We start from the raw sequence: 25,812 nt of genomic DNA, 5'->3' as shown, positions 1-25,812 counted from the left end.
CTTGTTCTAGTGTTTGGCAAAGGCAGCATGGATAGATATTGTCAGCTGGCTTTCTATGTTAAAAATGCTGCAAAAGATTCATTCTCCAGTGCACAGCACCACGAAGTGAGATTGCGAGTGAATGTGTTGATTTCATTTTGTCCTTTGCATCAAAAATATCCCAGTTCCAAACCTGAAATGATATGCTAAGGCGCAAACACGGGGAGAGAGAGAGAGAGACAGAGAGACTCTAGCATTCAAATGCACCCAAAAGGCAAACTGAGCATACCTATCCAAACACTAGCGCTGTCTTTCTGCTGCCTTCGGAGATTTCATGGAAAACATGAGATTTGCCCATTTGCCATGAAAAATCTCCATGAAAAAAGTGTGAAATGCCAATGTTTCCAGCAAGGTTTTGCTAACACTGTGTGCACAGAGCCATGTATGCAGTTGGTAGGTTGCGAGAGCTGAGCTGAGGAGAGCACAGGTGGCAGTGAGAGATACGGCTTTGACTAAGGGCCATCTGGTGTCAGCTCTTGGACTGTTTCAGGAAGCACCTGTTGACCAGACCATTAAGAATTGTAGGGGGAGGAGAGAGAATGAAAATACAGCATTTTGGGGAGAAAAGGATCCCAATTCTCCCAAACAAAACACCACCTCTGTCTGAAAACATCTTCCTCAAACTCTAACCCTTTTAGAGAAGCTAGTTCTGCCCAGGGGCAGGGGAGCAGACCACTTTCCTCTGGGTGTCTTTTCACCTTCTCCCTCCTTCCCTGCTGACTGCTTTGGTCCCCTCCCCCCATCAAGTCAGGCAGGCCCACCTACCCTATTTATTGTAGAGGTATGCACCACAACTGAGGTGAGGGTTGCTGTGTGTGGAGGGTAAGGTACAGAGGCACTAAGAAGTAAAATCACAGCAAAGAAATTGGAACACTGCGTCATCCCCTTTATTAAATCGCTGCGGAGTTAAGGCTGAACATTGCATGAGTTTGCTGATCTTGCCTGGCCATGTAACCAGTTCTCTGAGGTTATGTCTCCATGGCAGAGCTATTCCAGGTTACCAACGTATCCTGAAATCGTTACTCTGCCTCTATGAAACATGCCACTTTGAAATAATGGGTGCACCACTTCGTCATCCCTCTATGCCTGGTTGCAGGAGGATTAAGGGAAGCCTTAAAATAGTGCAGTATTTTGGCATTTAGCGCCAATTCTCAAAATAGCTTATTTCAAAATTAACTCAAAATAGGATATTATATTTGCATAGAGCAAACTGTGTATCTTATTTCAAGTTTAGGGCGCCATGTAAACGTAGCCTGAGAGACTTTGTGAGCCTGCTACTGTAATGGCAATGATCAGTAGCTCAATACAGAGGCAGACTCACCAATCTATGAAGCAGAATGCCAATGAAATGATCTACAATGCATGATACATACAAGACAATTAGATGTGTGTCTCTTACATTAATTTCACCATTAGATATGTACCTCACCCCCATTTCTTTCAAGAAAATATATGCATTTGGTTAAAACAGAGGTCATTACCTGATCTTGTTGGCATCATATTTCCTTGAACTTAAAGGTTTATGATTACAATCCTGTTATCTGCAGTTGCAGGATGATTATCCAAGCAGTCCTGCAATACCAACCAAAAATCATTGGGCAAGAAAATGATTAGTCAGGAATTATAGCAGAAAGATTATTTGCTCTGAAATTGAAACAGGCACAGTTATTTGCAGCTGTTTTGGCTAGGTCCCACTGATGCTGTCCAAACAGGATGAGCTACACATTTGTGCTGTCACTATCAGTTTTTGCAGACTTGAATGGGAGACACTGTGGTCATATTTTTGTTAATATTTATTTTTACAGCCATGAGTTTTCAGAGGCCAAGAAGCAAGTTTAATACTCTCTGAAAGATACTTTGTCTACATTGTCCAGGGATTTACAATATCATACATTTAAGATCTGAATATAGATAAATATATACTTAATAGTTCACACATGAAATACTGTGAGATCTCTAAAGTGCGGAAGTTTAACGTAGAGAATTCCTCTACTCCGTCAAGCGCTCGAGTTCTAATCTCTTTAACAAAACAAAGGATGAGTCCAGTGACAAGCCAGTTGCTTCTCTGTGATTTCTTAGAGCCATGGTCAGCGTTCTGTGATTTCCAGGGCAAAGAGTGAAAATTTAGATTTCAGTGGATTAGCCCTTCAGAGTGAAAAATCTATGTAAGTTCCTTGGCAATGGAAGGATCACTCATAGGTCATCTAAATTATAATTATTTCATGAAGAAATGACTTCTCTAACTCCAGACACCTCTAGCAGTCCTGCAGCTAGACCCTGAATGCTCTCAGAGTACTGGTGTCTTCACAGGGACTACGCATGTGCTAAAGTTGGAAACAGCTGCACTGGATTGGAGCTGGGGCTAGATCCACCAAGGATCTTAGATGCAGCATTGCACAGCTAACTCTTAGGGGCTCTGTTGCCCACTGGAATGCACAGCCCTGAGTTAGACACTTAGGCTCCCTATGCAATGCCTAGGGACAGTTAGGCACCTAAGAATGGGATTCTTAGAGCCATCAAGATGAGCAGGGAGCGTCTAAGTTAGCAAGTGGGACCTGATTCACCACTGCATTGTGCTGATGTAACTGATGAAATCAGAAGTCAAAACTAGAATGAAGGATCAGGCCCACTGACCCCCCCCAGACTAAAAAACATCCCACAGTTGCTAACAATGCTTCAGCTCCACCCTTGTTGACAATGCTGAGAACCCTCCTGCAGGTGGCTGGCTGGAGGCTACCAGAGATTTGCAGACAGTCAGGTCTAATCAACCTGGCATTAAAATGCCAGGGCAGTCAGCAGCCACCTAAAGGAGGGCTCCCAATGTTACTATCACAGGTGGAGCCAAACTGGCCCTGGCAATGGTGAGCATTTTTAGCAAAACTTCCCTAGTGTAGACAGGGCCCATGAAACAGAACAGATATCTCAGCCTGAGTCATGCAAAGGGTGCGGCTGTTCATGAGGAACTTTGGCTTCAGGCTTCTGTTTCCTTGCTGCGCCCTTGGCTTGATCGTAATTGTACCTTCTTACCCAGAGTTACGAGGAGCTAATTAACATTTATTATGCAGAGGCCAAGCCTTCTTTTTAATCCCCTGATTTCTTATCCTTATTTGTTTCAGTGTAGCTGCCCATAACAGCTGTGTAATGCTTAACCAAAGTGAAGGAGAGAATTCATGCAGCTGCTATGCAGTGACCCTGTTCATGGCAGGCCTTCTACCCGGGGAAGGGAGGAGAGAGGGCTCTCAGCCTGGATCCAGTGATTCAAAAGGGCCAGGGGACAGGGGGCCTATGCTCTCAGGCAACCTGAGGTAGCTTGACTCTGTGCTGCACTCCCCTGGGGGAGCTAAGGAAGGTCAGTGCCCACCTGGTCAGGACGGGGCCTGTTGCACTGAGCTGCTCCCTTTTTAAAGCAAGCCTTACGCATGGGGCAGGGCTGTTAATCCCCAAGCTGCTTTTTATCCCCTTCTTGCCCGGTGCAGGTTTGTACAGCTTGACACAGAGATCCGGACACGATTTCCATCTGAATGAGGTCAAACACGATGGCTAGAAATGCTCCACTTGCCAGAATAGTGTTCACCCCACTTCCCTCTTGGGATTCTCACCTCTGAGCTGTGAGCCTTTCCATATCGTGTCTCTTCTGCTTTGGGTAGCCACATTGAAACCACAGAGATTCCTCTTGTAACCATGTTTCTCTGTCAAATTTTCACAGAATCCCTATTTCTGTGCTGTCTACGCACTATTTATAGTATTACTGAGGCCGTGTGTATTTCCCTTACATAAGCCGCCAGCTTTTTCTCCCCAAAAAGGGGAGTCGTAGAACATAGTAATCCCCTGAGATACATGCATTTGAAATGCTCATCTCTTCTGTTTACGCAAGAGAGGTGTGGGGGGGCAGTGCTGTGGGGGGTGGGGCGGGGCAGGAAGACCCTGCAGCCCCGCTGCTGGAAGCTGGTTGGGCAGTGCCTGGTTGGCAGAGCCAGCTGCGAGGTCCCCAGCCACAGGGTGGGGAGACATGCAGGCCTGTGACTGGAAGCCATCTGGGCAGTGCCTGGCCAGCAGAGCCAGATGCAGGGTCCCCGGCCAGGGGACAGGGGGTCCCCCACTGCCCTAGAGCTGGGAAGTGGTTGGGCTCCCAGCAGCAGCCCCAGATAAGGCTGCTGCTTGGTTTCCCTCTCCTTGCTGCTTGTGGGACCTGGGAAACTGACAAGTCATGAGCTGGTCAGTTTCCTGGGTCCCACAAGTGGCAGGAAGACAGGAACCAGGCTGCCCCCCTAGTTCCTGGCTCCCTGCCACTCTGCAGCCTGGTTCCCAATGCCCCTTGACTTGCGCAAAAATTTGAGTTACATGGGGATTGCATTCCCCCACATAACTCTAGGGTTTACTGTAATACAGTTGGAAGGAACCTCATGGCAGGATCAATCTACATCCAGTGGTCCCCTGCCCGGGGTCTGCAGACACCTGAGGATATTTGTGAGGCTATTTCAGAGGGTCTGTGAAAAAAATATATAAAAGTGATCATAGAAAATATGTTGACGTAAATTGCAAAGTTACAATCAATTATTTTCTTTAAAAAAGGTCATAAGAAATAAGTTTTAAATAACTTGCAAAGTTACAATCAATTATTATTTTAACTTAAACATCTTCCAATAATGTTGTTAATTGCTGACTGAAAATCTATGTTGTGGTTTCCTTTTTCTTTCAATTGACCGTGATAGGGGTTTGCAAATAGTTTGCAATATATATATATTTGCAACAGCTTCACACTGCTGACTCATATTTAGCTTGTGGTCCAACGTGACCCCTAGAACCCTTTCTGCTGCATTCTTTCCTAGGTAATTTCTCATTTTGTATGTGAGCAGCTGATTATTCCTTCCTAAATAGAGTATTTTACAATTGTTGTTATTGAATTTCACCTTATTTACCTCACACCATTTCTCCAGTTTCCCAAGAAGATATTGAATTATAATCCTATCCTCCAAAGCACTTGCAACCCTTCCCAGCTTGGTATCATGTACAGACTTTATAAGCATACTCATTATGATATTATCTGAATCATTGATGAAAATAGTGAACAGAGATGTCCCCAAAATGGATCCCTGTAGAACCCCACTCATTATAACCTTCCAGCATGACTGTGAACTAGGGATGTTAAAGTTTAATTAGTTAACTAGTTAACCCGTATGGGCTGGAGTGCCCACACCCATGGTGCACCCTGACTGGGTCTGATTCAGCCCAGCTGGAGCACCCCTGCCCATGGCATTCCTGGGCCGGGCCACTGTCTTTGGGTCTACTCTGGCCACACTGAAGTGTCCCCCACCCTTGGCAGTGCCAGAGCAGCCCTAGTTCCTGGAGCACCGTGAGCTGGACTGGAACAGCCTCGCCAGCTGCCTTCTTTCCCCGCCTACTCCCCATCCATTTAATCAGTCCACCAGTTAAACCTAGTGTTTAATCAGTGAACCAATTAAATAGGATTTTGCATCCCTACTGCAAACCATTGATAACTACTCTCTGGGAATGGTTATCCAACCAGGTATGTACTCACCTTATAGTAGCTCCACCTAGGTTGTATTTCCCTGGATTGTTAATGAGAAGGTCATGTGAGACTGTCTCACATACCCTTCTAAAGTCTAGCTATACCACATCTACTGCTTCCCCCTTATCCAAAAGGCTTGTTATCCAAAGAAAGCTTATCAGGTTGCTTCGACATGATTTGTTCTTTACAAATCCATGCTGATTGTTACTTATCACCTTATTATATTCTCGTTGTTTGCAAATGGATTCCTTAATTATTTCCTCCATTATCTTCCCTGCTACAGAAGTTAAGCTGACTGGTCTGTAATTCCCAGGATTGTCCTTATTTTCCTCTTTAAAGAGGGGGATTATATTTGCCCTCTTCCACTCTTTGGATTCTCTCCTGTGTTCCATGACTTTTCAAAGATAACAGCTAATGGTTCTGCTATCTCCTCAGCCATCTCCTTGAGTATTCTAGGATGGGTATAATCAGGCCCTGGTGATGTGAAGCCTTCTAACTTGTCTACGTAATTCTTAATTTGTTCTTTTACCTATTTTACCTCAGGAACCTACCCCATTTTCACTGACAGTCACTATGTTAGACAGCCTATTACCACCAACCTTCTTGGTGAAAACCCAAACAAGCACCTCTTCCATTTCCAGATTTTCTGCTTATTGTTTTCCCCTCATCACTGAGTAACAGGTCTACCCTCCTTGATTGTCTTCTTCCTCCTAAAATATTGGTAGAAAGTTTTCTTGTTACTCTGTGTCTTTAGCTCGTGGTACACTGTCATGCCTGGCTCTCTTTCTGCACTATTCCTTCCTAGACAGTCATGCATCTATGGCTATAATTTGCCCCACTGTATGTAAATGAGAAACTAAGGTCTTGCTTACATGAGCATAATTGCACCGGCTTAACATTTATTCATTTCTGCACCAGATTAGTTAAACTAGAGAAAACCCCTTTGACCTTGTTTTAATTGGAGTGGCTTTTATGGCTTAGCTTAAAAGGATTGCTAATTCATATAAACTAAAACAAAATATACCTACCTTGACATGCAATAAGAGCCCAACTGGGGTTGCCGTGGTTTGAATAAATAACTGGTACAACTTTCTCATGTAGACAAGGTTTAATGCCACTAGATAAAGCAGAGATCTGAGAGAGGATTTTAGAATTGTTGCAGCCTGCAAGGACTTGTATTGAAATCTCTTGTTTTCCTTTTACATTTTTAGAAAAGCAAAGCAGGGAATGGAGCTATTAAAATAAAACTGGTTATTGAAGGGTGTGTGGAAAGTGGGTTTAAAAGGAAAACTAAGAGGTTATGATTATATAAAGCGATCATACCTTTGTACTTGGGAGTGCCTCTGCAAACAGGAGAACTGCCAAAAGGCCACAGAAATACAGCCTATGACTGTCTGAAAGATGTACATATAAGGGGAAGGCCTCAGGGCTAAAGCCTGACCCCATTGAAATCAGTGGAAAAACTCCCAAACACAGAGTGGAGCTAAGACTTGGCCCTTAGCCCTCATTTATTTGATCCAAAATGCACCTGTGCAATTGTTTACATATGCTGATGAGCATCAGCTTCTTGAAGAAGGGAAAGGAGGAGGTGGAACAAGAATCTCGGGGCAGGAGGAGGGGGGAACCACCCAAAACCTGGCCCTGCTTGAACCTAGCATTCCAGTTCAGGGCTCTGACTGTGTTGCCAGAAAGAAACGTCCTCTTTCCCTCATGTCTTGTGCTACCTCAAAGTGCAAGAGGCAATGCAATATTTCAGTATCCCTGTTCAGTAAACTATCATTTTCAGAGGGAAATTGCCTGTTATGTTGGGCAGGAATGTGGGACCACGTTGAGGAAAATGGCTGATAAACCTCTGTCCCTACCTATCTGAATGGATGGACAAGAAGGTGACTTCATCGGGTCTTTGGATTATGTTGTCTCTGTTGTCACCAGGGAAGGAGATTGCCTCGCTGACATGCAATGTTGAGGCAGGAGGGCTACTGGAGTTTTGTGTGCTCTTTGGAAACCCCTGTAGGGTTAATGCCATATATCAACTTGGACTAAGATATGTATCTATCAAGCAGCAGTGGGTTCTGTCCTTTTATAGAGCTCTGAGAGCTGGGCCATCCCAGAGATGCAAATACACCAGGTAGATACTTTTGACATGAAACAGCATTGACATGTTGAAGGCATATGTTGCTTTAGCCCATTGTCCAATGCCTGCCATCCTCATTCATCAATCAGCTGTCAATGATTTCTCAAGAGACTTAGTGCTGGTCAGATGGCTTGACCATCAGCTCCAAATACCAACTTCTGTACCAGATGGCAGCTTTATATGTTTGATCCAACTAAACCTGGACGAAGAGACCTCACAGATGGCCTCACATATGTAGGAGTGAAGTTGTGGCTTCTGACCTTGCCTGCCTCAGACTTAACATAGAGTCAGCTGCAACACAGGCAGGACACTGGGCTTTCTGCGTGATCCGAAGTGTGTGCTCAGTATTCCATGAGTGGAAGGTTATTAATGAATGCAAAGTCCTCATGCTGCAGGGCATAGCCCAAGTTCTAACTGTTAGGAGTTAGGAAGAAACTATCTCTAGGAACAGGTTGTTCCATAATTGTTGACTGTGATATTTCTGGTGTCTTCTGAAGTGCGGATGCTGGCCACTGTCAAAGGAGGTACTGTACTAAAGGAAGCAATTTACCTGATCCAACATGGTCTCTGTGTTCAAATTTCCTGCTGGTTCAGGGGCTTTCACTTCAGCTCTCCCCTGATTCTTGTCATGCAGCCAGAAAGCAGAAGACCAGAAGTTCACAATGTTTATTGGGGTTAGTTTCAAGCAAGCATATTCAGAGACTTTTCCCAGTGTCTCCGTTCCATCCTTCTTTCTTTGCAGGCATAATTATACCTGTCCCTCTCTTACAATTTATGGTCATGTTCCTTTAGGGAGGGTCATGAGTTTTGGGACTTGATACCATTTCTTTTGTACCCAGTAGGAAGGGTAAGGAATAAAGTTGTGTACTAGTCAAGGCAAGATTTTTCTTTGGGTTTTATTATGTTTTATACCCACTGATTTTCCCCTTACCTCCTCCTAACTGGTTGCTTGAGAGTGGAGCAAGGTAGCCTTCCAGTACAGTGTAAGTTTGTGTATTACACTCCTACCATACCCACTAACTCTACTGCTTATCTTTTCTCATTGTACGAAAAGCCCCATCTGGTTGTGGGAAATGCAACACATCATGTCTATATTCTCTCACATTAATTACGATATAAACACATCAAAAGTTAAACCCAGAATTCTCTCCCAGGCAAACAAAGAGGCTACTCTACTACTAGTAGTTGCCAAAGCCCTCTTTTCCTGTCTTCCTTAAATCCCCTACTCCTTGCTCATATGCCAAACAATGCCCATCTCTTATAAGCTATGTGAGATAGTGAAGACTGCCTGGCACTCCACGCCGAACGTATTCTGTAAACGGCACCATAAAATGTAGGATCACCTCTGATTCTTTGCAAAGGGTTTATCTGAAACCTAGGCAGCCACCTAGAGTGCTTCATCAAAGGGGCCAGGCAGGTGCAGCTGCACAGTAGCATTTCTGGTGTACTCCTAGGTTTTGAAGCCTAAGCAAAGAAGTAAGGAGAAAGCCATGTTAATTCCAGGCTCCATGGGAAAACTTGGCAGAATGTTTCAGCACAGGGAGGCCAGGTACCCGTTTCTTCCAACCCAGAGACAGTACCCCTCTTTCTTAAAGGAGAAAGAAATTGTTCCTGTACTTCATGACAACACAAACCCTTTCCACAAAAAGCCAAATTTTCTCTCTCCCTCCCCTGCCCCTTTTCATAAATGGTCTTAATACTGAGGCTGACACTGGAACTTTGAACCCAAACCTTGTTGGTGTGTTTTATATCTGAAACTGCCAGATCCAACCCTGCCTTTTTGGGTCTGGAATGAATCCCAGTTAGGGAGGGGCTTTTTTCCAGGGTCTGATTCTGATTTGATTGACCAGGATGTCTTGCTTTCCTCTCCTGCCCTGACTGCATACTTGGAAGAGTCAACCAGAATTTGACCTTTCATGGACAACATGTGCCTGTGTCTGTACAGATTTATAGATTCTGGACTCATCTTTGACATTTGGCACATGCCAGAGATTAAAAAGCTGGGCTCATAATTTACTTCTTCAAAAGATATTCACTTTCTTCCACCTACTTGTTTTTCCTACCTCTTCCATCTGGAATCTGGTCTGAGAGGCTGCCAGAGTGGAATGGCTTATGTTGCGCTTATGCATGGTATGGACTAATTGCAGAGAAGTAAGCAGCCTGTCTTTGAATACTTTGTGTGCAACACGACCACCCTCTTCTCTGAGAAATGCCCTATATGGTGTTACACACATGCTGTTCCAGATAGTTCCGTCTTGTGTATCAGATGCATTTTTATCTTTGAAGTGCATATTTGCTTGGGAACTGAAATACTGAAATTAAAACTATCCAAACCCAACAATCCATTAACCCGACCTCCTTATTTATTTGGATGAGAGAAGAGTGGTGGACACAGCAGAATGTCAGAAATTTTATATTTCCTTTTCAAACAGTGTCTTGCAGTCTTGACTTTTTCTGCACAGCCACCAAGGACTTCAAAAACTAAAATGTTTTGTCACATCTCTTTCTGCGCCCACTGTGCCTCTCTACTGTTAGACCTCCTGGTTTTTCACCTTTACTGCAGCCTGCACTCCTTTGGTTCTCAAAATATGTTCTCTCATGCCTTATCAAAAATGGAGATGGGGGCCTATACACTTTTAAATGCATAATAAATACATGTAAAATCATTTTATGTTATTACTCACCACAAACAGTAGTACTGTAGGCATACAAAAATACGCAAGCACTATCCAGAGATGTTTCAGAGTTTTGCTGTGGAAGTAGACTGTAACTGACGAGCTGACAGTTAGCAGCTAACTGAATTCATACATAGGTTTGATGAAACAAAGTAGTTGCACTTACGTGCCTGTGCTTAGTTTGTGTTTTCAGTGATTTACCTTCTAAAAATATCTGGCATGTCTCAGACCCCCAGAAAGGGCATCACAACCCCCCAGGGAGTGTGTGCACCACAGGTTAAGAACCACTGTGTTAGACTGTGATGAAACTAGGACTGATTCAGGATTAAACCTGCAACCTGCTGGTCAAGTGGTAAAAGTTTTACCCACTAAGCCAAGCATGCTTTTATTACATGCCTTGCATGGGTTTGTAACCCAACGCTACCCACCTACACAGAGCCACATGGTATGTGACCTTTCAAGCTTCCTTTTAGCTTGCAATAAGAAAAGATGATTTAACCACAATTCACATTACTAACATGCAAAATGGACCCCCTTTTGCAGCACAGAAGGCAAAGTTACCATCTGATCGCTGTTTTGTGACCTATTTAAATTAAGCTTAGTGGCCACCCTGCAGATCATCGGGGAGAGGGTTGTATGCAAAGCTCTCCATGGCAATCCACAACAAGAATTCACAATAAATAGCTCTCTTGCGGGCTGACTTGGGGAAAAGACCGAGAACTCAGTGGGCATAGAAACTTGAGTTAGTTTCTTCTTGCTACTGGGTTTCCTCTAGGCAATAATGGGGATTGTGTGGTGTGGGAAGCTTGCACCCATTACCTGTGTTGTACCTCTTCTCTGACTAAACAGGCACCTGGATTTCTAAGTTTCAGCCCGTCCATCATGTGTTCTGCTGATGGCGTTGTGGGAGGGTGGGTGGTTTTAATATAAAGCAAGACGTTGTTGAGATACAATTGTTGCTACAGCTTTCCAAATGGCGAGTCAGTGCAGGCATTTGTTCTCTTTTTTGGAAGCAGCTGTGGGGGAGGTAGGCAGTGGGGATGCTGCAGGCATCAGCATTAGTCCTGGTTTTATTTAACATCATTATTAATGATGTGGGAGAGAGGAGAGGAAGCCCACTAATGAAATTCACAAGTGACTTCATATGGAGAGGCAGTGCAGATGTGGGGGACGGCAGAAGAAAAAAACAAAGGAGTTTCTAGCCGGGGGAGGGGGAGGGTAGTGGTCCAAGAATAACAAGACAGTCACCTGAAAAAAGGCAAGTTAGTACATCTGGTGGAATCAGCAAGGAGCTGGATGAGGCTCATGGGAGCCTCTTGTGAAAGGTCTGCTACTGGGTTGAAGGCAGGTTGGGGCGGATTATCCCAGGTTTTGGATTCCTGCAGGAAGAACTGGGATTTGTAAAAATATATCCGCGAACCAAAGGCCAGCTGCTCAGCTGAGGCTGAACTGAATTCTCTGCAGGTGATGGGGGACGGGGGGACTCAAAGGTGTCCTTTATTTATGCTGCTTTGATTGTGGGATTACCCTGTATGGGGCTGATCCCAACCAGGGGGTCAGAACAGTCTGTAGGCTGCTATATCTGCCACAAGCCCCAAAGCAGAGCTACTGTCCATAGGATGGTGTGGGACAGTCAGCCCTGGCCCCACGCTTCAGGGGGATGCAGGACCTGGGCAGCACAGGGATCAACAGCAGCATGACCGGCCCCATTCTGCCCTCCAACTTCAGGGAACGGGGAGCCTGATCTGAGCAGGGGCTGGCAGAAGCACAGCAGGCCCAGCCTTACTCTGCTCTGCCCCATCAGCAGTTTCAGGGAGTGCAGGACCAGCAACAGAACAACTAGCTCTGTTCTGCCTTGCCAGTTCCTGGTGTTGCTTGTGGGAGGAGGGGTGAGGAGCTTTGGAGGGGGGGTGGAGTAGTAGTGAGCAGGGGTAGAGGCTGGGGGGAAGAGGGAGAGTGAGGGCAGAGCAGGGACAGAAAGAGGTGGGGCGGGGCCTAGGGTAGAGCAGCAGGGTCCCACCCTAGGCCCCACATATTTCCCTCTAGAGACAGCACTGTCTCAAAGGGCCATCATGTCTGTAGGGAATCCCAAGGGATGTCCTGGCGCTTGCCTCTTTCCCCTGAATTCACTCTGTATGTTGGCTGCTGGCAGGACATAGTGCACTAATCCTCAGACCTCAGTGGTTCCGGAGCCCAGTTAGTGATCAGCTAGTTAGTTACCCAAAAGTCGTGTGACTTCATTGTTTCATTCACTCGCTCTTGCTGAGTGCACGTGTGCGTGGAGCCTGAGTGATAAGCAGCTGCTCTGAGCTGACTGTTTAACCGCACACGTCATGTTGAACTGGAAGTACACGCTCAGCCAGCAGGGGAAACAAACAAAAATGCAGTACAGTATTGTGATAAAAAGCAACTAAAAAAAAAAGGGAAGTTTAAAAATAGATTTGGCAAAGGAAACGGTTTCTGGGCTTGTTTCATTTCAATTAAATGGTTGAAATTAGCATTTTGCTTAACGTTGCAAACCTGTATTGAGTCAAGTTCACTTGTAGCCCTTTGGAAAAACAACCATAATATTTTGTTCCAGCAGTGTTCATAACTCTGGGGCTCTAATGTATAGTTGTATAATATTGGGTTTTCTAACCAAGTATCATTATTGTATCAACTATACCTGGCTAACGACATAGACTGGTTAATAATTAAATCACACAGAATTTTACTATCAGGTGCTGCACAAAGCTGCAGTAGACATTAAAGAGACATTTGTGGCTCACGACCCTCAGTTTGAGCCTCACTGGTGTAGTGTATATGACACCAAAGGATTCCTTTATGCAGGGGAGATCCCCTCCAGGCTGGCTCTACCCTGTTCAGTCCCTCTTGACACAAAGCAGCAGACGTTAAGACTTGGGATTGGTACTCTTGTTTGGAATGGCCCAGATGGCACCAATGTCAGATGTTGTAAAAGGAAAGATGACCCCCCCCAACCATTCACAGACCCTCATTCACCACTCCCAAACCATTCGCAGACTCCCGTCAAAGCCAGTTCTATCCACTATAGATGATTCATTCAATGAAAAAGGAAACCACAACATAGATTTTTCAGAGAGCAATTAATAACATTATTGGAAGATATTCAATTTAAAAATAATAAATTGCAAAGTTACAATCAATTATATTAAACCTATTCTCTATTACCATTTTTGATTTTTCATGGACCTGCTGCAGTACCCTCACAGATTCCCAGGGGTCCGTAGACCCCTGGTTGGGAACCACTGACATAGAGAGTGATCCAAATCTCCTTCACAGCTGCCTACAGAGCAGGAGCATGGTGCATAGAAACTGGTTTCAGAGGTCCCAGTGGAATCAGCCCCAGATGCCTCATCACCAACCAATCCCTCCTCTGCCCCCCCTTGATGAGGCAATAATGCCTTCACTCCCCATGTCAGCAGATGACTTCTCACACTTTCAAGATCTTTTTAGAAGGGTCACTGCCGACTTCAAAATAGCTCTTGAGGTGTCAGGAACACAGCAGGAGTTGCCAGACAGCCTGGAAGCTTCTCCCTTTGCTAAGATAGTGCCCCCTATGAATCCCACTATCATGGACCCCACAAAAACTGTGTGGCAGACCCTAGTCTCCATCCCACTTACCTGTAAAAGGGTCAACCACAAATATTACGTCCCCTGCAAAGGGTCGCAATCTTTATTCACACACCAAACTGAATTTTTATTCAGTCCAAACTTTTGGGTAGTGGAAGCAGCCCATCAGTATGGGAAACAGCAACATTTCAGATCACCCTTCCAGACTGAGACAGTAAGAGGTACGACTTGTTCAGGCAGAAGGTCTATGCCCCATCTACCCTTCCTGTTAGGGTGTCCAATTATTTCACCTTTCTGGCAAAATATGACCACAGAAACCATACAAAGTTCCTGCATGATCTCCTGGAGGCCAAAAGATCACTTTTTTATGTTGTAGAAGGGATAAAAGCCCTGCCTAACAGCACTTAAATACTAAGATGGGTGAACGTGACTGCCTGGTATTAAATGGGGATATTGATCTCAACAGCACTGAGAAACTTGTTGAAATGATAATAATTAATGACAATAACACAGTAATACCAGGATACAAAAGAGACAGGAATGGCAGAGTAGGTCGTGTGGGTGGGAGAGTGGCACTATATGAGAACAGAAACATAGAATCAAATGGAGAAAAACTCTTAAATGAATGAAATAGTGCCCTGGGCTATCTATGGATAGTGATTCTCTGCTTGAATAATAAAATTATAGCAGTAGGAATATACTGTCACCCACCTAACCGGGATGGTGATGGTGACTCTGAAATGCTCAGGAGCTGAGCAAGGCTGCAAAAAACTGAAAACCCCAAAATAATGGGGGGATTTCAATTATCGCTGTAGTGGCTGGGAACATGTCACCTCATGCTGGCATACAGAGATAAAGTTCTTTGACTCTATAAATGACTGTTTTTGGAGCAGATAGTGCTGGAATGTATAAGGGGAGGGGCAATTCTTGATTTAGTGGAGTAGAGGTGAATGTAGCTGAACCACTCAGTACGAGTGATCCTGATATAATTACATGTAACAACCTTGTAGTGGAGGAAAATACGAAAGAAACCAACCACAGTAGCATTTTACTTCAGAAAGGCTACGTCTACACTAGCATTCCTCTTTAGAAAGAGGCATGCAAATTAAGGAAATAAAAAAGTGCAAATGAGGCACAAATTTACAGAGCTGGCACCTCGTTTGCATATTATTGTTTCAAAAGAAGAAAAGCAATGTAAACCCCATTTTCACAAGAACCCTTCTTCCTAAAACAAAATAGGAAGAAGGGTTCTTTCGAAGACTGGGATGATTTTAGAAAGAGCTGCGTCTATACTGCTTTTCTTCTTTTGAAAGAATAATATGCAAATGAGGTGTCATATGTAAATCTGTGTCTCATTTGCATTTTTATTTCCTTTATTTGCATGCCTCTTTCAAAAGAGGAATGCTAGTGTAGACATAGCCAAAGGGAACCAAACAAAAATGAGGAGGATAGTAAAATGACAAGTAAAAGGCGCAGATACGAGAGTAAAATGCATGCAAGCTGCATGGAAACGTTTTAAAAATACTATATTGGAGGCTCAAACTACACGTACACCCCAAATAGAAACAGTGAGAGAACCATACAAAGGCCACTGTGGCAAAATGACAGAGTAAAATATGTGGTTAGCTACTAAAAGACATCTTTAAAAGATTGAAAGTCCAGTCGTACTGAGGAAAACAGGAAGGAGCATGAGCATGAACATAACACATCTACAGGTATAATTAGTCAGTTAAGAAAGAATTTGAAGAGCAACTAATGACCCCTCCTCCCAAAACTAACAGGAAAAGTTGTTGCACTTTAAAACAAAGCAAAGCAAAAACAAAAAAACACATAACAACAAGAAGTCCTGTGGCACCTTATAGACTAACAGATATTTTGGAGTATATTTTGGCCCACAAAAGCATATGCTCAAAATATCTATTAGTCTATAAAGTGCCAAAGGACTACTTGTTGTTTTTGAAGATACCGACTAACTCGCCTACCATTCTGATACTAAAAACCACATGAGAAGCATGAAGCCTGCTAGCTATCAGTGGGGCCTCTGGAGGACTGAGGTGCTGAAGGAGCACTTAGGAAAGGCAAGGCCATTGTGCAGAAGCAAAATGCATTCTTCGCTTTGGTCTTGACTACAGAGGATGTGAGGGAGAGTCCCACAGCTGAGCCATTCTTTTTAGGTTTTAGGTCTGAGACAGTGTCCCAAATTGAGGCGTCAATAGAGCAGGTTTTGGAGCACATTGCTTAAAACAGACTAATAAATCACCAGAACCAGACAGTGTTCATCCAAGAGTTTGGAAGTAACACCAATATGAAGTTGCAGAACTACTAATTTTGGTATGTTACCTATTGCTCAAGGCAGCTTCTATACCTGAAAACTTTTAATTTTTAATTTATTAAAAATGCTCTAGAGATGATCCTGGGGTTGATAACCCTACTTTCAGTTATAGGCAAATTCGTTAAAACTATAGTAAAGAACAAGTTGTCACACAGATGTAAATACTTTCAGGGAAGAGTCAGCCTGGCTTTTGTGAAGGAAAATGACACTTCACCAGTTTGTTGGAATTCTTTGGGGTGGAGAGTCAACAGCTGTGGACAAGGGTGATTGAGTGGCTATAGTGTTCTTGGACGTTGAGAAAGCATTTGTCAAGGTCTGTCACCTGAAGTTTTTAGGCAAAGTAACCAGTCATGGAATCAGTAACTGGTTGAAAGGTAGAAAACAAAAGAGCTGGAATAAAAGTCAGTTTCCACAGTGGAGAGAAGTAAAGTGGATCTTTACTGGTACCAGTGGCATTCAACCTATCTGTAAATGAGGGAAGAAAAGGGGTAAACAATGTGGTGGCACAGTCTGCAGGCAATACAGACTTGTTCAAGATAGTTAAGGCCAATGCTGATGGTGAAGAGTTACAAAGAGATCATGCGGGGTCTGGATGACAAAATGGCAGATGAAATTTAGCGTTGAGAAACACAAAGTAACACATTTTAAAACATAATACAACTATAGATACAAAATGATGAGGCTGTAAATTAGCTGTTAGCACTCAGAAAAGAGATCTTGGGCTCACTGTAGATAGTTGTCTGAAACCATCTGCTCAATATGAAATGGTAGTCAAAAAAGCAAATGTTAGGAATCATTAAGAAAGGGATAAATGAAAGACAGGTTGCGCCACCAAAAACTGGCATTCTCTGGTCCAGCAACATCCCTTGTCTGGCAGGATGCTCCTGGACAAGAGGGCTTGGGCAAGAGGGCAAGCTAAGCTGGCCTCCTGGCAGTCCCCCAGGGGGACTTTGGGACCATGGCCAGAGGCAGCATCACTAGCAGCCCTGTGGTGCAGAGGCTGGAGCCGGGGTCAGGGAGCTGGCATCCCCCCTCTACCCTGCATGAAGCCAGGGAGCCAGCGTTGGGGCCTGGGACCTGGCAGCCCCACACAGAGCTGAAGCTGGGGCCAGGGAGACAGCTGCCCTGTGCAGAGATGGGCTGGGAAGCTGGCCTCCTCTGGCTGTTCTGCAGTGCTGAGGCTGGAGCTAGGGTCATGGAGCTGGCATCCCCTAGCTGCCCCACATGGGGCCAGGGAGCTTGCAGCCCTTTGTGGAGCTGCAGCTGGAGCTGGGGTGGCAGCAGTACTGTGTGGAGCTGGAGCTGGAATGGGGAGCTGGAATCCCTGGCTACCCTGTGTGGAGCCAGGGCTGGGGAATCAATATCCCCTGGTTGTCCCATGTGGAGCTCCACAGCTGGGAGGAGACCCTGCTGCTGCAGTGAGCTGTGGCAGGCCTGCAGGGGTTGTCAGGGACTCAGGGAGCATTAACAAATCCTGGTCCGGCAAAAATCCTCCTTCAGCACCACTGAGGTCCCAAGGGTGCTGGACCGGAGAGGTGGCACCTGTAGTACATACCACAATGCCAATATATAAATCCAACTCTTAAGTACTATGTGCAATTCTTGTTCCCATATCTCAAAAATATATTAACATTTGAAAAAGTACAGAGGGGGGCAATAAAAATGAGGAGGGATATGGAACAGTTTCTATATGAGAAACGATAAATACTCTGGGAGTGTTCAGTTTAGAAAAGAGGCTACTAAGAGGGGGTACAGCAGAGATCTATAGCATCATGAACTGTGTGGAGAAAGCGGATAAGGAAGTGTTATTTACCCCTTCACCCTATTACAAGAATCAGGAGTCACTCAATGAAATTTAATAGGTAGCAGATTTAACACAAACAAAAGCAAGTACTTCAAACAGTGCATAGTCAACCCATGGAACTTGTTGCAAGAGGATGTTATGATTATGTTATGTGTAACTGGATTAAAAATAACTAGATCATAGGCGATAAGTCCCTCAGTGGCTAATAGAAAAAGTGGTCAAACATGTAACTCTTATGCTCTGGATGTTCCCAAATCTCTGAGTGCTAGTAGCTGGGACTAGACAACTGGGAATGGATCACTCGATAATTGCACAGTTCTGTTAATTCCCCCTGAAGCATCTGGTGCCAGCCACTGTCAGAAGTGAAGATATTAGGTTACATGGACCATTGATCTGACCCAATATGGCCATCCTTATGTAAGGAATGTGTCGTCAGGAGTTCTATACTGTTGAAGGATTTGAGGAATGGATTCTTTAGAGATCATTTGCATGAAAATGTAAAAGTGTGCACATGTGATGCCTTGCAACCAAAGCCTGATGGGTAGCAGGTGAAACAATGGGGTTTTATCTATTGTCAAGAACATGTTGTTGAAAAGTCACAATTTATGCTGTCACCCAGTGTAAGAATTGTGGAGTCTCACCAAGGCTTGGTGTTGTTGTGGGGATACAGGGCAGTCATTATCACTGTGTAAGATATGGATCATACAGGGCTCCCCTCATCTGAGCATTGGTGGGTAACTGTCTGGCTGGGTGCTTTAGGCTAAACCAAGCCTTGGCCATATACCTGGTTTGACTAGTTCTTCCCCTACACCTCCATGTTTTTGGCTAGTGTAGACATAGCCTGGGTGTGGTATTTTTCCCAAGCTAATGCCATGTAATTTCTCTGCATCTTTCATTAAAAGTTTCTTTTCCACACTCAGACTGTGTGCTTGCAAGTAGGGAAGCATTGCCTTTCTGAGGCACCCAAGGGTGTGTGATTTTCCCAGGCTACTGGGTGGGGGCTAGAGCTGTGTAGTGTATGCTAGTGTAATGTAATGCTAGTGTAGACATATATTTCCAAGTTTTTGGCTAGTGTAGACATAGCCTGGGTGTGGTATTTTTCCCAAGCTAATTCCATGTGATTTCTCTGCATCTTTCATTAAAACTTTCTTTTCCACACTCAGACTGTGTGCTTGTGAGTGGGGAAGCATTGCCTCTCCGAGGCACCCATCGGTGTGTGATTTGCCCAGGCTACTGGGTGGGGGCTACAGCTGGTTTCGTGTGAGATGGATGAAAAGGAACCCTTAGATGTTGGATACAGCCCTGGCTGCTGCCGACTGCTATTGGCTGAAGGGTTACACTTACATTCTCTCCATTCTAGTAATAGGCCCCACGCTAAAACCCAAGAACTCTTTTCGAGTATGATAACTTTTATTTTTCAGTAGTCATCACAATACTCCCACCATTTCACCTCATACTTCTGTGCTTAAATCAAGCTCTCATTAAATTGACAATAGTGATTCAGTTTCCCACTGATGGATTTGGCCAGATATAATAGATAGTTCTTTTATCTTTCTATACCAGCCTTACTCATGGGATAACTATTCCAAAAGAAAAAAAGGGCCTGATAACACTTAATCCTCTTGGATATTAAAGGTCTAGTTCCCTTCAATGAATTCCCCTAAGGTAATGCAAGAGAACTTCAGCACAATTTCATTAATCGTTTTTCCTTATAAAACCTGAGGACAGCAGACTTGGATTTTCAAAGCTTCTATGTACTTTATAATGTGTCATACCCCTCATTTCACATCTGTTTCAAATCATGACTAACCCTCTGGAGAGTCAGCTGTGAGGTCTTCAAGGTTTTCACCATCCATGCAAGCCTGTAGTCAACTTTGTCGTTAATATAGGCTACGTCTACACGTGAACGCTACATCGAAATAGCTTATTTCGATGGTTATTTCGATGAATAACGTCTACACGTCCTCCAGGGCTGGCAACATCAACGTTCAACATCGACGTTGCGCAGCACCACATCGAAATAGGCGCTGTGAGGGAACGTCTACACGCCACAGTAGCACACATTGAAATAAGGGTGCCAGGCACAGCTGCAGACAGGGTCACAGGGCGGACTCAACAGCAAGCCACCCCTTAAAGGGCCCCTCCCAGACACAGTTGCACTAAACAACACAAGATCCACAGAGCTGACAACTGGTTGCAGACCCTGTGCATGCAGCATGAATCCCCAGCTGCAGCAGCAGCAGCCAGAAGCCCTGGGCGAAGGGCTGCTGCACACGGTGACCATAGAGCCCCGCAGGGGCTGGAGAGAGAGCGTCTCTCAACCCCTCAGCTGATGGCTGCCATGGAGGACCCCGCAATTTCGATGTTGCGGGACGCGCAACGACTACACGGTCCCTACTTTGACGTTCAACGTCGAAGTAGGGCGCTATTCCTATCCCCTCGTGGGGTTAGCGGCTTCGATATCTCGCCACTTAATGTCGATGTTAACATCGAAATAGCGCCCAACACGTGTAGCCGTGACGGGCGCTATTTCGAAGTTAGTGCCGCTACTTCGAAGTAGCGTGCACGTGTAGACACGGCTATAATGGCCTATTTTAGACTCTGCAAATCAGGATCCTCTGAAAAGGCTTGCACCTGCAAGAATTAGTCATAAAAACCTGAGTGTCAATAGATTTTGTAGGATCTTTGTGGGTCATACTGCTGCTGTGCTCTCATCATGTGCTGTCATTCCTTTCAGAGGGCATTGGATGCTTTATTCTTTCTTGTACTTTACAACTTAACTTTCTTTAAAATTTCTTTACTTCCTTACATCTGTAAGGTAATATTATACCATGATCCATGTGAGCACAATGCTTGACGAAATACAGAAGAATGTTCAGCATAAATCAATGGCAAGATATAGATTAATGCTCAGCCTCACGTGGCAGCCACGATGAAATGTACTGGTGGTGTTTTGTCATTTCATTACTGGAGGGGTAAGGAGTAAATAGGTATGGAAAAGCTCCTCCAAAATCTTTCCAGCATATCACAGCCCATCAGAGGGTTTTTATGTGTGACTAATTTTTTAATGTTGTTCTGTGTGCTTTTTCCAGTACAAGTTGCTTGCTTTAGTCTCTATTTTCTAATCGTTGCCTGAATGAACATGTTCTAGTAGGTCTTCCATCACTTCAGGTACTTATATCACCCCTGGGCACAGGACCGCCCCCCAGCATTAGTGGGACACTTCCCAGGGTTGTGAGGCAACTTACTACCTAACTCCATCAAACTCTGACAGCACAAGCACTATCCTCTAGGCTTCTACAGGTTTTGCTCTCTCTGTACAGGTCAGCAATAGGCATACTCCAATCTTCCAGTCCTCCAAACGTCTCCCTGGACTGCCCAGTCCCTGGTGACTGTAGATTGCCAGAATTCCCAGATCTTCTGATCTCAAAGGTACAGTTACACCATAGCTCCACTGATCACAGAGCACTCTAGAAGTGTTTGTTGAGAAAGAAAGTATAAGTTTATGGAGCAAAGAACAGATTCAAGTGATAGCAAGCAGAAATATTGGAAACTAAGGGTTACATCGACAACAAAATAACAACACGCATAATATAGTAGAGCCTAAACTGAGCCATCAGGATATTATCATGTTATAGTAAGGAAAAGCTTTCCCAACATCTTTACAACCTATCACAAACAGGTTTGGCTGTGATATGGTCCATTCATGAACTATGCTCCCTGTAATCTTTTCCATCCACATGCAAATTATTTCCTTCCATGTGCAGAATAAATGTTTCAATGTGCACTGAGTCATATGCAAATGTGCATCACCAATAGAAACACAAAACCTAGTTGTGGGCGCGTGGCTAATCTGCTGGGTGACATCTGAATTTCTCCTGAGTGACCGCACAAGTGCACTGCTTACATTGAACTCTGGTCATGAAGTCAGACCAAGCTCAGCTTACTTCCTAGGTAGAAGATGTAGATTAAACCTCAGTATCTACAAATGTCACCCCCCCAAATCCATCACCTTCACTTCCAGCCCCACTTCCTGGTTTTCCTGTTAATAGACTCCCCTCACAACTTTGCAGGTATGTGGATAGTATTTTGTTCAGACTAAATAGGGAGTGCATTGTGAAGGATACAATTCTCATGTTTTGCTGGGAAGAAACCTGTTTCTCAGCTTTTGGTGTCCAGACCCAAGTCACGGACCTTAAGGTTATCATTTTTAGTATATATACATTATCCATACATACATGCCACAATCATTATGATGACCACCGTGACCCAGACTTTTAGTAGAGACATTAAATCATGTGGTCATCTAGGCAAACGCGTATGCCCTCTACCAGTTGGTAACAAGATGCCCTTGGATCAAACCTAAGCACCAGTTAAGTCCCACTTAAGTCTTTGATGTGAAATCCTGCCCCCACATGAAGTGAATGGAAAACTACTACCGACTTCAGTGAGGTCAGGATTTCACCCCGAGAGTGGGACTTCATTAGATCACACGCCTTGTGCAGGGCGTCTCTGGTATAAGAATAAAACTAGTTTCCCACTCAGCTATATCTAGATTTCCTTCTGAACTGATATTGTAACAGACTACTATGTCTGTAGGTAAACAGACATATTATTTTGAATGCAGTTTTCACCAGACAGAAAATACTTTTAGTACTTTGCTTCTCTCACGCAGACTCTGTACCATTCTTCACATTTATATTGTAGACTGCTAAAACAACACACTGATTCAAACCATCATGGCTTAGGCTGTGTTCCTCATGTATAATGGTCCTGTTTCTTAACGCAACATGATAACGATCTGAACATACAGGAAAATTACTGTGGCTTTGGTGTTCTAAAGGTTTCACAATATGTTTCCTGTAGGTGGTTTATTAAAAAAAATAAATAAAAATAAAGATGCTTGAGCATCTTCAGCTCCCAGGAACTTACTGTGGAATGGTGGCTGCTCAGCACTTCTGAAAATCTGGTCCTGTCAGCATGTTTTGCAAAGGAAGAATGAAAACAAGGTGAGACATGTCTTTAAAGCAGGGCATGGGGAACCATGTCAGGCTGGGGTCCACTGAACCACACAAAAATCAGTCAGGGGCCACATATACATGAAAAGCAAAAAACAAACACAAAAAACCCCTCACAGATGTGGCCTGCAGCAGAGGCTGGTTGATTAACTGGGCCCCCTTTAGGTTCTGAGGTGGGACCAAAAATGAGGGGTTTGGTGCTTGGGAGGAGTTGCTGAGGAGTGGCCTGGAAGAGATACAGGGTCTGGACAAGAGGTAGGGTGCAAGAGTGAGCTTGGGGTCTTGCTTCTTGATGGGAGATAGGGCACAGGAGCAGCCTGGGGATGGAGGCCTGAGATCTGGGAGGGATTAGGATGCAAGAGTGGCTGGGGCTGAGGGGCATGGTGTCTAGAGAGGGGATGAGTCTGGAAAGGAGATACAGGAGCAGTGTAGGGGTGAGGGGTCTGCATGGGAAGGCAGGTGCGGGAGCATGCTTGGGGTGTGACTGTGAGGGTCTCGGTGAGAGGAAGGATGCAGAATGGGTTTGGGGTTGCAGAGTTGGGTAGGGAATGAGGGCAAAGATGTCTACCTGGTGCAGCTCCAGGAGTCGGGGGGGTGCGCATGGCTCCACAAGGCTCGACATCCTGCAGGGAAGACATCCACTGGCACTGCCCCTGCCTCTTCTGTTGGCCACAATTCATCCAATGGGAGCAACAGGAGCATGGTACCTGCATGGAGCACTGCCCTGTAGCACACATAGGTGCTCCACCAGGCCTGTAAGAGCCCGTGGACTGGATTAGGCCCCAGCTTGCCTGGATCCGGCCCACGAGTCTTGCACCTCTTCTCTCTGCAGCAGTGCAAGCCAGTCAGCACTGACGCTGCCCTTATGGGCTACGTCTACACGTGCAGCCTACATCGAAGTAGCCTATTTCGATGAATAACATCTACACGTCCTCCAGGGCTGGCAACGTCAAAGTTCAACTTCGACGTTGTGCAGCACCACATCGAAATAGGCGCAGCGAGGGAACATCTACACGCCAAAGTAGCACACATCGAAATAGGGATGCCAGGCACAGCTGCAGACAGGGTCACAGGGCGGACTAGCGCTTCCGGGGCAACAGCTAGCCACTCCCTTAAAGGGCCCCTCCCAGACACACTCAGCCTGCACAGCACGCGGTCTGAGGAGCCATAGGCACACAGACCCCGGGCGCCGCAGTCATGTACCCCCAGCAGCAGCAGCAGCAGCAGCAGCAGCAGCAGCAGCAGCAGCAGCAGCAGCAGCCAGAGGTCCACCCAGCCCTCCCGGCAGGAGCAGGGCTTGCCCTGCTCCATGCCATGCGGGAGGCAGCTGAGCACCTCCTTGCTACCCCGGAGGAGGGGCTGCCCCCAGGGCAGTAGGGCTCAACCCCCAACCCTGCAGCACCCCTCCCCCCCCCGCCTCACACGCCGGCGGCTGTGGAGCTACCCCACCAGCACCGACTGGTGGGAGCGGCTGGTGTTTGGGGAGTGGGACGACGACCACTGGCTCAGGAACTTCAGGATGAGCCGGCAGACATTTATGGAGCTGTGCCAGTGGCTCACCCCCGCACTCAGGCACCAGGACACTGCCATGCGGCATGCCCTCACAGTGGAGAAATGGGTCGGCAGCGCTGTCTGGAAGCTGGCCACTCCCGACAGCTACCGCTCCGTGGGGCAGCAGTTTGGTGTCAGCAAGGCCACTGTCGGGGCTGTCCTCATGGAGGTAAGAGATCCCACGGGGGGAGGGCAGGGCAGGGGAGGGGGACCCAGGCAGAGGAGGGCAGGGGAGGGGAGGGCAGGGGAGGGGAGGGGAGGGGAGGGCGGGGGAGGGCAGGGCAGGGCAGAGGAGGGCAGGGCAGGGGAGGGGAGGGGAGGGCAGGGCAGGGCCACGCACACCCTGCTCACCCCTCATTGGTGCTCTCCCCTGTGCTTTCCCTGCAGGTTGTGCGTGCCATCAATGCCATGCTCCTGCACAGGCTCGTGAGGCTGGGGGACCCAGATGCCACCATCGCGGCCTTTGCCACCCTGGGCTTCCCCAATTGCTTCGAGGCTCTAGATGGGACTCACATCCCCATCCACGCCCCGCATCACGGTGGAGGCCGATATGTCAATCGCAAGGGCTATCATTCTGTTGTCCTCCAGGCCTTGGTGGACAGCCGGGGCCGTTTCCAGGACATTTACGTGCGCTGGCCTGGCAGCACCCACGACGCCCGGGTTTTCCGGAACTCGGGCCTGTGCCGCCGGCTGGAGGCGGGGACCTACATCCCCCAGCGGGAGATCCCTGTGGGGGACACCACCATGCCCCTCTGTGTCATCGCAGATGCGGCATACACCCTCCGGCCCTGGCTCATGCACCCGTACACGGGCCATCTCTCCGCTAGCCAGGAGCGCTTCAACCAGCGCCTGAACCACGCGCGCCAGGTGGTGGAGCGCTCATTTGGCCACCTGAAAGGACGCTGGAGATGTCTCCTGACCCGCCTGGATGCGGGCCCCAACAACATCCCCTGATTGTGGGTGCCTGCTGCGCCCTGCACAATTTGGTGGAGAGCAAGGGGGAGGCCTTTTTCCAGGGCTGGGCTGTGGAGGCCGGCAGGACCGATGTGCAGCCACCCGCTGCCCCCAGTCGGCAGGTGGACCCCGAAGGGACCCGGGTCCGGGAGGCTCTGCGGGCCCACTTCGATGATGAGGCCAC

General features: G+C 46.2%; 1 long non-coding RNA gene across 1 annotated transcript in view; it reads right to left on the bottom strand.

The window, feature by feature from the left end:
• LOC142012096 (uncharacterized) overlaps positions 1–25,812 on the bottom strand; it is a 56,940-nt gene that overhangs the window by 8,205 nt on the left and 22,923 nt on the right. Inside the window, exon 2 of the long non-coding RNA XR_012645260.1 lies at positions 1,521–1,611. This is a non-coding gene — a long non-coding RNA (uncharacterized LOC142012096). The remainder of the gene's footprint in view (positions 1–1,520; positions 1,612–25,812) is intronic.

The sequence above is a fragment of the Carettochelys insculpta genome, chromosome 4, assembly GCF_033958435.1.
Source record: "Carettochelys insculpta isolate YL-2023 chromosome 4, ASM3395843v1, whole genome shotgun sequence".
NCBI lineage: Eukaryota > Metazoa > Chordata > Testudines > Carettochelyidae > Carettochelys > Carettochelys insculpta.
This window is presented reverse-complemented; position numbering and strand designations above follow the sequence as displayed.